Raw genomic sequence first — 9,640 nt, 5'->3', positions numbered from 1 at the left:
AAAAAAAAAAAAAAAAAAGAAAGAAAGAAAAAAAAGAGAAAAGAGAAACAGTTCTCAAGAGATCATTTTTACCTGTTTGAAATATTTTTTAAATGGTAAAAATAGTACACACTTATTATAACAAACTCAAAAATTATAGAGGAGTAAACAGAAAAAGTGAAACCCACTTCCCCCAATCTAGTATCACTTCCTAAAAGCAATCATTGTTTAAAGATTGGAGGTTTTTTTGCAGATTTTTTTCATGCTTAGTCACACATATATTTACATATACATGTATGAGATTGTTAAACAATAGAAATGGAGTCACACTATGCACACACACGTGTGCCGACATTTATAGTTCTCCTTCTTTTAGCAGATATGTAGGAGATCACTGTGTTATAGAAATTTATCCACTCTTCTTGATAGATCCATCGCTTACTTACATTATTTAAAATTAGACTCAATGCAGCAAAGTGCATCCTTGTGATGTATCTTTATACATATCTTCTAATATTTTTATAGGTTGCATTAGTAGCTGCAGAAGTGCTAGTCATAGCATATGTATGTTTTAAATTTTGAGGGTTTTTTTTTCCAAATTGTCTACCAAAAATTCTTAATCTGTTGACACTTTCAGTAATAGGCCATGAGGGGCTTATTCCCCACACCCTTTGCAATACTCGATATTATCAGTTTTAATTTTTTGCTGAAATGATCTTGTTTGGCTTTTGTGCTCAGCGCCCAGAATCTTGATCGTATTAGACTATTAGGGCCCTCCTAGCCCAGGTACTTTGCAGTTCGTGGAGGGGTGGATGGCTGAGGCCTCATTTTGGAATGCAAACAGTGTAACCCACATGGAGCAGTAAGTATATGCCACACCTGTGAGTACTGGTGGTAGCTTCTGTCCAGGACAAGGTTAAGCCTAAGGTCAACTCTGTTCTGGTCTCGGTTCCTCTTTTCCCAGGTCCAGGGAACTCACTGCTGAGGGTTCCATCCTGACTGCACACCAGTGCTCACTTACTGCTGTTTTTACGTTTGACTTCTACATTTACTGAAAGGGCAGTCAATTGATGTCAATGGAAGACTTTATTTTTTAATTTTTTTTTTTTTTTTTTAAAATTTTTAGAGACAGGTCTTGTTCTGTTGCCCAGGCTGGAGTACAGTGGTTTGATAACAGCTCACTGCAGCCTTGAACTCCTGTACACAGGTGATTCTCCTGCCTCAGCCTCCTAAGTAGCTGGTGCCACAGGCACATGACACCACACTTGGCTGATTAAAAAAAAAAAAAAATTTTTTTTTTTTTTTTTGTGTAGAAACAGGGTCCTGCTATGTTACCCAGGCTGGGCTTGAACTTCTGGCCTCAAGTGATCCTCCCACCTTGGCCTCCCAAAGTGCTGGGATTACAGGGGTAAGCTACCATGCCTGGCCACAGTGGGAGACTCTTTCTTTCCGGGGTTCTCTGTAAAATGCTTGCCACGTGCTTGACCAGCGAGTGGCTGTGTTTCCCTCTCCAATCTGAGAATTCTGAAGATCTAGCCCACCAAAGGCACTAGAATAAGCCCTGTCTGGGCTGGGTGCGGTTGCTCATGCTTGTAATCCCAGCACTTTGGGAGGCTGAGGTGGGTGGATCACTTGAGGTCAGGAGTTTGAGACCAGCCTAGCCAACATGGCAAAACCCTGTCTCTACTAAAAATAAGACAATTAGCTGGGTGTGTGCCTGTGGTCCCAGCTACTCGGGAGGCCAATATCGCACCACTGCACTCCAGCCTGGGAGACAGAGTGAGACTAAAAAAAAAAGAGCCCTGTCTGAAGAAGCTACATTTAGGCTGAAAGCTAAGCAGTGCTCAGACTCTAGCATGGGTATGAATCACCAGGGGAGCTTGTTAAGATGCAGATTCTGGTTCTGAAGGTCTGGGATGGAATGTGGCTTGTCCTGGGCACACTGTGGAGTTAGAGCAGAATTGCCTTAAGGAGAGCACAAGTTCCTGACCAGGATGCATTAGAATTATGAGCAGCTCAGGTCCTCCCCTAGACTATTTAAATTCAATTACTAAGGGTTCAGGCACAGGTATTTAAAAACACCCTTGGTGGTTAAAATATGCTAGGGTTGTGGGAGGTTGAGGCTGCAGTAAGCTGTGATCATACCACGGCACTCCAGCCTGGGCAATAGAGCAAGACTCTGTCTCAAAAAAAAAAAAAAAAAAAAGAAAAGAAAAAAAAAAGCTAGGGTTGAGAGCCATGGATGTGGCACAGTAATTCTCAAATTGTCCCCAGAGAGCAGCATCAGCATCACCTGGGAACTTGTTAGACATGCGAGTTCTTGGCCCCATCCTGTCTGCCAAATCAGGAACTGTGGGACAGGGCCCAGCGTCTGTTTGAACAAGCTCTTTAGGGGATGCTCATCCTCACCACTGTTGAATGGAGCATCTTGATAAACATTCACAAGCCTGGATCCCAGCCTCATTCTTTCTAATTCCAAAATCTTGGAGTGGTTCCCAGAAGTATGTGGCTTTAAAAGCACCCATAAGGTGCTGATTCAGTGGCTGAGCAGAGGGGTGGCAGCTCTCAGCATGAGTGGGGGCTTATGTATGGCCTCCTGGCTCATGCTGTACAGTGTTCATCCATCACCTCTCAGGGGTCAAACTCAGACAAGATGCTGATGATGTTACCGTCGAACACTTACTATGTACCAGGCACTTTATACATGAGCCCTACAACAACCTGGAAAGGTGGGCATATCATGGTTTTACGAAAGCGAGTCTCTAACCCAGGTCCGTCATGACTCTAAAACCCGGGCTTTCCACCATCTCAGAGTATCAGTTTTGGCAGATTAGGGGGGCACCAGGCTGTGGGCCTCTGAGAAACCTCTGTTGTGTAATCTTCAGTGGCTTATTTTGTGAAATTGGAGATATATTTGTAATTTTAGCAGTATAACATTCTCCTTTCAGTTCCTCTGAGGGAAAGAGAGGTGGTTTCAATCTTTAACTTATGCAAAGCGATGTTCTTTGTCTGTGAAGAGGACTCCTTTAATCAGAGGGCAGGTGCTTGGTATGTCAGGTTGTTAGAAAAAATACAGGATATCCAGTTAAATTTGACTTTACAATAAATAGAAAATAGGCTTTAAAAATTATAAGTATGTCCCAAATATTGCATGAGGCATATTTATACTAAAAATTAGTTTTTATTAATAGAGATTCAAATCTAACTGAGCATCCTGTATTTTTATTTGCTACATCAGGCAAGCCTATTACAGTGAGTTTTCTGGCTCTAGTAATGAACCTGCCTCATTCTTCTGCAACCAGGGATGCTCATGTGTTAGAAGATGCGGCCAGGACTTGAGAAGGAGCAGAACTAAAACTTACCTGTCAGGCTCTGCAATGACTGAGACAATCAGACACAGCCTGAACCTAATAACCCTTAAAAAAAAATAGCACTTATGTGCCAAGCACTATGCTATGAATCTTTCATTCACTATTTTATTTAATTCTCACAGTCCTACGACTAGGCCCAGTAGTAGTATCACTATTTTACAGATGGGAAAAGTGAGGCCAAGAAAAGCTTAGTGATTGGTCTAAGGCAGGATTTCTCAGTTACAGCACTATCAGCATTTGGGGCCAAATAATTCCTTAAGCAGTTTATTTTTATTTTATTTTTTGAGACAGGGTCTCACTCTGTCACCCAGGCTGGAGTGCAGTGGCACGATCATGACTCACTGGTTATTTTTTGTATTTTTTGTAGAGATGGAATTTCACCATGTTGCCCGGGCTGGTCTCGAACTCGTGGGCTCAAGTGTGATCTGCCCGCCCTGGGATCCCAAATTGCCGGGAATAGAGAGTGAGACACTGTGCCTGGCTAATTCTTTGCTGTGTGGTCTGTCCTGTGCATTTTAGGATGTGTAGCACCACCCCTGGCCCTTATCTTGAGGGAGACGGGTGACAAACAGGATAAGTAAGTAGAATATAAAGCATATTAGAGAGTGATAAGGTAAAAAAAAAAAAAAAAAAAAAAAAAGGAGAAAAAATAAAGCAAGGAAGAGAGAATATGAGGGCTTGGAATGGATACTTGAACTTTTAAATTGGGTGACCTGGAAAATCAACCTCATTGAAAAGGCGATCTTTGTGTGGGAGCTGCAGCTATCTTGGGGAAGAGCATTTCAGGCAAGGGAACAGCTGGTGCAAAAGCCTGGAGGCAGAGATTTTTCTGTGTCTTTGAGGACTATTCTGGAGTCACTGGAATGGGGTGAGTGGGGACGGGGATGGGTAGTAGGAGGTGATTTCCAAGAGGTAGCAGGAGGTAGGGTGACCATATAATTTGTAATCCAAATGGGGCTAAGTGGTCACTGTTAAAACTATGCTGGGACAACAGATACAAACTAGGATTATCCCAGGCATGCTGGGTTAGTAAGGATTTAGTCATTACTCTAAGTGACTTGGCTTTGGGCAGAGCTGCAACATGACCTGACTCAAGACCTCTGTTTTGATTACTCTGTTGAAAGGGACTCAAGGCCAGTAAGGCTGAATTAGGGAGAATAGCTTGCGGGGGCGCCACCACAATACCCAAAGTGAGAGAAGATGGGGGCGTAGATCAGGGGCAATGGCAAAGGGGCCCTGAAAACTGGTCAAATTCTGGATATAATTTGAAGGTAGAACCAATAGGATTTCTGACCCTTACTAGGCTATGGGTGTGAGAGAAAGACAGGACTAAAGACGGCACCAGCAGAAAATGGAAAGAGGAAGAAATGTGGGAGGAAGATCGTGTTGCAGGTCAAGTTCACAGGAAGCAGACCCAGATGAAATGAGCATGCGAGAGGTTTGCTGGCCAGGGCTTTTGTGATCAATACCTGAGAGAGAAGCAGAACAAGAAGGATGTGTTGGAGGAAGTTGCTGGGTAGCCACTTGGTCCCAACAAGGGACTTGACCAACCCGATGGGGGAACTCTGAAGTTGGTCAGGCCCTTCAGAGTTACTCCAATGGGGCAAGTCAGCCAGGTCTCACACTTGACTTTCTAACTGACTGTCGCTGAGTGAAGGTAGTTCTGGGAAGGGTTAGACCTCAGGCAAGGTGGCTCTCCTCCGTGGAAGTCAAGCTTTGGAGTGGGGTTGGGTTGTCAGTCACCAACACTCTCAGTGGCTGGGGAAAAGGGTGCCTTGGTCCCAGAGAATCTGGGTAGTGACTACAGCATCCATTACAGATTTGGCACTCAGTTTTGTACCTAGGAAGTTTGAGACAGCCCCTAGATAGTCAAGGGGGAATGCTAAGTGACTCTTGTCCCTTTTCTGCTGACTCCAGGGGCCAGCACAGCCTCTGAGTTCCTTCAAGGTGGCTTGCAACCCTTACTCTTTCCTAGCTTATGCTGAACTTCTGGAGCAGCATATTCCATAGAAATACAGTCCCAGACACACGGCTAACTTATTATTATTATTATTATTATTACTATTATTGAGCAAATCTTGCTCTGTCATCCATGCTGAGTGCAGTGGGATGATCACAGCTCACTGCAGCCTCGAACTCCTGGGCTCAAGGGATTCTCCCACCTCAGCCTCCCGAGTAGCTGAGACCACAGGCATGTGCCACCATGACTGACTAATTTTTTTAATCTCATTTTTTGTAGAAATGGGAGTCTTGCTATGTTGCCAAGGCTGGTTTTGAATGCCTGGACTCAAGGGATCCTCCAGCCTTGGTTTCCCAAAGTGCTAGGATTGCAGGTGTGAGCTACCATGCCCAGCTATGCATATCTAACTTAAAGTGGTATTGTATTCACACTTTAAAAGTTCAAAGAAATGGGTGAAATTTAATAATGTATTTTTTTTGAAACAAGCCTTGTTAAATGTTTGAACCGTTATATAAGCATTTTTTTCCTTTTTCTTTGAAAAAAGATAAAATTATGCAAAAATGCTTATGCTAAACAATAGGCTGGACACAATGGCTCAGGCTTGTAATCCCAGCACTTTGAGAGGCCAAGGCAGGTGGATTGCTTAGACCTAGGAGTTCAAGACCAGTCTGGGCAACATGGCGAAACTCTGTCTCTACAAAAAATACAAAAATTAGTCAGATGTGGTGGTGGGCACCTGTAGGTAGTGGCAGCTACTCAAGAGGCTGAGGTGGGAGGATTCCTTGAGCCCAGGAGATCAAGGCTGCAGTGAGCCGAGATCATGCCACTGCTGCCTGGGTGACAGAGGGAGACCCTGTCTAAAAAAGAAAAAGAAGCTACCATTTTCCAGTTATCTTTGAATGTTATCTTTTATGTTTTACTTTTCATTGTGAATCATTGTGAACATATACAAAGATGAAAAGTGGAGCATATAGTACAATGAATCCTCAGTTACTTATCAGTGAACTTTAACAATGATCAATTCACTGCCAAACTTAAAAAAAAAAAACTTTTGTGTTTATTTATTTATTTCTTTATTTATTTTTAAGATGGGGTCTCACTTTGTCACCCAGGCTGGAGTGCAGTGGTGTGATCTTGGCTCCCCATAGCCTCCACCTCCCAGGCTGAAGAGATCCTCTCACCTCAGCCTCCTGAGTAGCCGGGACCACCTTTCTACTATCTACTGGTTAGTCTTGCAATATGATTTTAATAAAGTGTTACTTATTCTCGAACAATTTCTATGATGTCAACAGAGAGATATCAACAAGAGTGATTGTAAAGTAGCTAGTCTTATAAGTCAAGAGTTAGGATCTTTGGTCCATTGCTCAGTCCATTTCAGGATCTGATCTATATTATTTTCTAGCTCTTATGGTTTATTGCTTGGCAGCTGATGCATGATTTCTTCCTTGCAGGATGCTGTGACTTATTAATAAAGAACTTGAAAAATCTTACACTGAGTATTGTCTATTAGTTTCTTCTCAGTATAACCCCTTGCTTCAAGTCTTTCATACAATACATTGGTATCTGTTCCCAGCACAAAAACTATAATATATGAAACCAGTGTTCAGGGAAGAAGCCACCAGCATGGTAATAAACAGTAACTCTACCTTCTCTCATTTGGTTATCTAACTCATCAACTACTCTTTATCTTCATCTAAAATGAGACAATCACTCTTCATCATAGCCATCACACAACTGCTCTTCTTGAGCTAAATCACCCACATTAATGTTGTATTTCAGTCCTGAATTTTTTTTATTTTTATTTTATTTTTGAGACGGAGTAGTCTCACTCAGTCACCCAGGCTAGAGTGCAGTGGCGCCATGTTGGCTCACTGCAACCTCCGCCTCCCAGGTTCAAGCAATTCTCCTGCCTCAGCCTCCTGAGTGGCTGGGACTACAAGCATGTGCCACCACACCTGGCTAATTTTTGTATTTTTAGTAGAGATGGGGTTTCTCCATGTTGGCCAGGCTGGTCTTGAACTCCTGACCTCAAGTGATCTGCCTGCCTCAGCCTCTCAAAGTGCTGGAATTACAGGCGTGAGCCACCACGCTCGGCCTCAGTCCTGATTTTGATGAGTTTTTTGCCTAGTGTGTTTTTCCTATCCTTGGTTTACTGGTGAGCAGGATGTTTGGAAGCAACATGGTTCCTCGCTGTGATGGCTCTGAGTGCCTTGCTCACGCACCCTACCCTAAACAGTACCCAAGCTTTTTCATCTATCTGTCCACATACTCCCTCATCCCATTTTATTTTGTAACCAATTCCAGATATCGTATGATTACATCTGTTTACATCTGTAAGTATTTGAGTGTGGATCTGAAAAAGTTTTTTTTTTTTTTTTTACTTAGAAGAATGCTGTTTTGGCATCCTTTACTACTTCTGGTTTTTTGGTGAGATCAGAATTGCAAGTCAGGTCTCTAGGCTGAATGTTATGGCAAACTCTTATGTATTTAAACGGATGGCTTATTAATGACATAAGCAACCAGAGTTGCTATTAGCTGTTGATTTATGAAGCCACATGTTCAGCTTGTATGACGGATGTCATTAACATCAGGGACGGCGGGCTCATTCATTTGTCTCTGCCCAGTGCTCTGCCGTCCTGAACGCGCTCAACAGATGGGGAATTTCACGGCCACAAATGGAATTGTTTATCCTCTCATTGTTCCCGTGTCAGCAATCAAACTAAATCCATTACCCACCAATAAAAAGATCAGCCTGCTGCCAGTTCAGCTGTGGAAGGGGCCAAAGCTATGTTGAAGGGATTTAGAGTTTTAGAAGGGATAAAAAAGTAATAAGAAGCCACATAAAAATTAAGATCCCAGAGAAGAGTCTGAGTCTTTCATTCTAAAGCTGAAGGCTTTAAAGGATTTAAAAGGAAAGGCCAAGTAATTCAATATTTTCTTTAACACAAAATATACTCTAGAGACCCCTCTTTATGGATAGTGCATAGCTTTTATTGTGTGTTGATGGCTTTATTATCTCATTTCAAAAAGTCACAAGCACTCAAACTAGGCTTTGAACAAGGAGGAAATGTCAGACTCATAATGGAAAAGCTGCTAAAACTTTAATAGCGTTACTACTGGTAGGAAGATTTTCTTTTGTGTGGATAAATAGTTGTCTGTTCTTATAAAGTTGTTCCTCTTTGGTTTAGCTAGCAGGTTCTCTGTACACTGATTTGTAAAAGGAGGTTCCTCAGTTCTGTGGACCCCCCAGGCTGCCCTCCCAACATTCTCAATGGACTGTGGACCATAAATTTTTATTTATTTATTTATTTATTTATTTGAGACAGGATCTCGCTCTGTTACCCAGGCTGAAGAGCAGTGGCACAATCATGGCTCATTGCAGCCTCAATCTCCCAGGCTTAAGCAATCCTCCCACCTCGGCTCCCTGAGTAACTGGGACTACAGGCATGTGCCACCTTGTCTAGCTAATTTAAAAATTTTTTTTAGGGATAAGGTCTCACTATGTTGCCCAGACTGGTCTTGAACTCCTGGCCTCAAGGCATCCTCCTGCCTTGACCTCCCAAAATACTAGGATTACAGGCTTGAGCCCCTGTGCCTGGCCTGACCATGACTTTTAAAAGTGGACCTTGGACGCTTTTTGCTTTTTGCCAGATTGGTTTTATATCAGGATGTAACAGGCAAGAGACCTTGGTGTCATCACTCACTGGTTATAGCTGAGTATCTGGGACATGCAGATTTCAAATTTATTTACTCAAAAAAGTTAGAGACGTTGGCCAATGGAAAATCAGGTTATCTGTAAAAAAAGAAATAAAACTGGTTGCATTGCTCTCTTTTTCATTCTATTCTGCAAATATTTAATGTACTACTGAATATGGCAGCTATTACGCTGGATGATAAGGATCTTAGATGATTAAGACAGTCTCCCCCTCTTAATAGATTAGATGGGGAGATAGACAAAAACACAAATGCTTGTAAGATGTGTTTACAGCACAGAGTGGTAAGTGGAGGCCTGAAGAGGATATTCTGAGAACTCAGAGGAGACCTGAAATTAGGGTTCCTTGACTTCCCTGGAGAGAAGGGTGGTGGAGAGGTGACAGGGCTAAGGAGTGAAGAATGGGCAGTAGTTTGCCATGAGGTTTGGAAGGTTATTTCAGGCACAGGTAAGAGCCTGAACAAAGCTATGGAGGCCTGAGATGGTTCCTGAGGGTGTGTGAAGCTGGGGAGACAGGAGACTGAAAATGGGGGAAAAGGCTAAGCTATGGTCAGACAATTTATCTTTTATCAAAGCACTCCTGGATGCAGGGTGGAGAATGGATTGCAGGGGGTTAAG

The 9,640-nt window shown here is 42.7% G+C and overlaps 1 pseudogene; it reads right to left on the bottom strand.

The window, feature by feature from the left end:
• Positions 1–6,646: 6,646 nt before the first annotated feature.
• LOC105536983 lies at positions 6,647–7,491 on the bottom strand (annotated as a pseudogene).
• Between the last annotated feature and the right edge of the window lie 2,149 nt (positions 7,492–9,640).

The sequence above is a fragment of the Mandrillus leucophaeus genome, unplaced genomic scaffold (genome assembly GCF_000951045.1).
Source record: "Mandrillus leucophaeus isolate KB7577 unplaced genomic scaffold, Mleu.le_1.0 Scaffold167, whole genome shotgun sequence".
NCBI lineage: Eukaryota > Metazoa > Chordata > Mammalia > Primates > Cercopithecidae > Mandrillus > Mandrillus leucophaeus.
Note: the sequence above shows the minus strand (reverse complement) of the source record. Positions and strands in the feature narration are given on the sequence as shown.